Source organism: Vicugna pacos, unplaced genomic scaffold (genome assembly GCF_048564905.1).
Source record: "Vicugna pacos unplaced genomic scaffold, VicPac4 scaffold_20, whole genome shotgun sequence".
In the NCBI taxonomy this organism is placed as follows: domain Eukaryota; kingdom Metazoa; phylum Chordata; class Mammalia; order Artiodactyla; family Camelidae; genus Vicugna; species Vicugna pacos.
In genome coordinates this window covers 46,345,672-46,349,342 of record NW_027328741.1, presented here as the reverse complement: position 1 = coordinate 46,349,342, position 3,671 = coordinate 46,345,672, and the positions used below count along the sequence as shown (strand labels likewise).

General features: G+C 32.9%; 1 long non-coding RNA gene across 1 annotated transcript; it reads right to left on the bottom strand.

Annotated features, from left to right (window-relative positions):
* Positions 1 to 1,070: 1,070 nt before the first annotated feature.
* Positions 1,071 to 2,604, bottom strand: LOC140693718 (uncharacterized). Its single transcript, XR_012069417.1, has 2 exons — positions 2,353 to 2,604; positions 1,071 to 1,396 (listed from the first exon to the last, which is right to left on the bottom strand). It is a non-coding gene; the product is annotated as an uncharacterized lncRNA (long non-coding RNA).
* Between the last annotated feature and the right edge of the window lie 1,067 nt (positions 2,605 to 3,671).

Sequence of the window (3,671 nt, the reverse complement as noted above, 5' to 3'; positions counted from 1 at the left end):
GGCATGAATTAAGAAGAAAATAATACTTTGTCTCCTGTACCTATCTCCAATTACAGTCTTGAGTGACTAGCCTTGGGCTACGAAAAGAGCTAGTTTGTGGTGAAGAATAAAGACCATAATGAAACTGTTTGTAAACCATAAAAGTTTTGTTGTTTCAGGAAAGTAGATTTTGCTTAGTTAACATGTATTTTTCATTCACTAAATACTAAAATGCATCCTGTGGCATGAGCTGTGCTTACTGTGCTGGTATCCAAGTTAGACAAGGAAAGGGGGATAGACAGAAAATATCTAGAGGAGGTGATTTCTGTACTGAGACTGGGGAAATCTAAATAGGTAAAAGGAGGACATTCTAAGTCTAAGGATAAGCTGGAGCAATAGTTGTGAGTTTGGATTTAATATGGTTGATAAGCATTTGCCTGGATGTATCTCCAGAAACAGTGAAACATAAAGATATGCTAAATTAGTCAGATGCCAAATCGATAATGAAATGACTAAACCAAGATGAGTTTGTGGGCTTAGATTTGGAAAAGTATTAAGTGCAACCCTGAAGATGTAAGCTTGTGTTTGGCTGGAACATAAAAGTAACTTAAAATATTCACTCTAAAAATATAGTGCAGACTCTTGAGTGGAGAAAAATAAAGCAACATTTGGAATGCTTAGAAAACAGCACAAGGAAGACCATAGATAAAATTCCTTGTTAAATTTTACCACATGCTGAATGTACCATCTGAGACTATATCATGTGACTTTTATTATACCAGAGATGACATAATAAAGACCATGATCCCTGGGCCGGTTCCTGCATTTTCATCCTGTTCCAACATAACCTAACTTAACACATTTAATACTTTTCAGGATAAACCAGAAACCACTAAGTAATTTTCCCTCTCTCCATGTTTTAGTCTTTTTCCAAATTCTTCCATTTTCTCTTCTTCCTCACAGAAATTATTTAAATTTACACTCATGTTGTTCCATCAAATGATCATATCAAACAAACATCTCTTTTTTTCTTTAAATGGTAACTTAGTATCACTTTTAACTCTTATCTCTATTTAAAAAAATAAGGATAATAAAGTACAATTCTATGTTTATTGTTCAAATAAGAAAATTGCACATATTTGTCAAAATTTGCAAACATCAATTTTAATCTTTGTTATCATGCATAACCTGGTAGTCCTCTGGTAGTTCAGTTGTAATTAGGATGACGTTCATAAACTGAAGATGTCTGATGAGTTGGCCTTGAAATAGAAGTAGCTGATGTATCAGCTATCACTGGCACTGGAAACCGTGGGTTGCTCACAGGTTGAAGTTTACAAAAACGACCTTCATTGGCAGATATGTTGTGATATCTATTTGGAAAATAAGAAGGCTCCACCATCAGTCCAAAATAATTGCTCTGTAAGGGGGACAAAATGCTGTATTGAGAAGTAGAAGTTGTAGTTGTAATGAAGTTCACAACACGGCCATTTGCTTCAGTGTAGCTGCTTTGAGAGTGCCCGTGGACAGTGGTCAACTGATTTAAAATAGCTAGTTGTTCCACTGCAATATTTTCTTGTGGTCTAACTGACGTTGATGATGGAGGAGAAAAATCACCTCTGAGCGGCGTAGTTTTATCACAAATTATGTGGCCAATAGAGGGCTTTCTTATTAGAGGCATGTTTAAATCTGCAGAAGGTAAAAATGCACTTTCTCCACTAGTGTCAGCCACAAAATCAGAATTATTTTTACCAACATTACTTCCTCCTTTAAAGTGCTTCTTGTTGAAATCTCGAGCCAATAAAGACACCAGAGAGGCATTTTTAATCCCAACTCTTCTTTTTATTCTCACTAAAAGCTGAGGACAGCCTCGTTTAAAATTTGGATTATGTTAGAACTGCAGCTACAACCAAAGGAGAAAGGTTTTAGTAATAATTTAAACCAAAATACATAACTACAATAAGCCTTAACTTTAAAACCTCAGATTTCATGTTTAGTATGCAAAGATAATATCATCAAAATATGAACATTGCTGACGATATTTTGAAGTTCCTTATTTGGAAAATACACATGTAAATAGTATAGTCATCAAATTAAAGAATTTAGTGTTTGCAGTAACGGTGAATGCCACTTTTGAAAAGCAGCTTTCATACCTTCACTTAGATTTCTGATAAGATTCATAGCTGCTAGCAAACTTTCTCATAGTCTTGAAGAGTTAAGTCACTGTCCTCATTTTTAGAAAAAATAAAGAATTTTAGCATTTGTAGTTTTATACTATTTTCAAAATCTAGCTTTACATTTATATTACCATAGATTGACTTACAAAATAAAATTTTATACATAAGTTACCAAGTCATAACTAAAATTTGTGTATACCTTGCTTAAAACAGAGGCTTCTTTTTCTTCTGCCAGAAAGTCAACTAGACAAGCAGATCTTTGAAATTTCTGCCGCACTTTACTAAACCCATAAAGGTTAAGCTGTCTAACTAAACTTTTCATACTTCCAGTTTCAAATATTCTGAAAGGGGACTTTCTTTCCAAAACTTCCTTTTTAAAGACATCTTCATCAATCACTATGGAAGTTCCATTATCATCCCACCAGATGGATTTAAATTGGTCACTCCCAGCCATTTTCCAGAGTTTTCTTGGAAATGTCAGAGAACGAAAATCATTATCTTCATCTGGTTCCAAGACACAATGTGTGTAACATGGTCTTTTTATCAAGGATTTTTCAGACAAATTCTGAAAAGCATTTTCTTCAATCATACACCTCAAGTCCAAGTCCCCAGAGAATGTTTGATCACATGATAGAGATCTACCGGGGTTTCCTGAATCAGCTGGTCCATCTTTAGGAGGCACATCTTGAATTTCTGAAGAAATATGTGCCATCTCAAATAACATTTCCTACAGCTACTTTTCTAATCTGCATGATTTTGAGCAGTGCAGCTTCATATGCTGCTTAAGCAGGCCTGCACAGTTAAACTGATAGGCCATCAACATGGTTCTCAACCTGAGTGGCTGTGACATCACAAAAAGACTGGTCTCTTAGCAACCCAAGTGTAACAATCAGCCAGTGTTTCCTTCTCATTAATCCAGTTAAAATGAAATATATAGGATATTTATTTTTATACTGTGATGTGCAAATATTTTCCCGAGAATATCTTTTTAAACAATTTAACTTTGGGGTGTATGAGATAAAAACAATCTCATTCCTTTTGTACCCAAATTTATACAACATTGGTGAACAGAGTATAAATATGCACAAAGTAAATAAAATAATTTTAAAATATTGGAATTTAAAGTGAAATTTGTGTAAAATTTTTACAGAATGGTTATAACAATTTCATTATCATTTGTAATTAAAGTGAATCAAAATTTGATTTGTAAACGGAAGTAGTTATTTCTCTGTGTACTTTACAATAAGTAGCTCTATATTCAAAACATCAGCAGAATAAATATCAGTTTATTTGTTATGTTTATAAATAAATGTTAAATATTTATGAATTAAAATTAAATTAAAATAATCAATCAAATTTAAGAAATTCCAAAGGGAGGAATTTTGTTTAAATTTTATTTCAGTGCTATAAGTAAAAGATATGTAATTTAATATTCTACTTTACAAATACACAAGAGAAAAATCTGATTGTACACTTACAAATGTTTATTTTTGCCATTCTTTCACTCAGAGGTTTTTA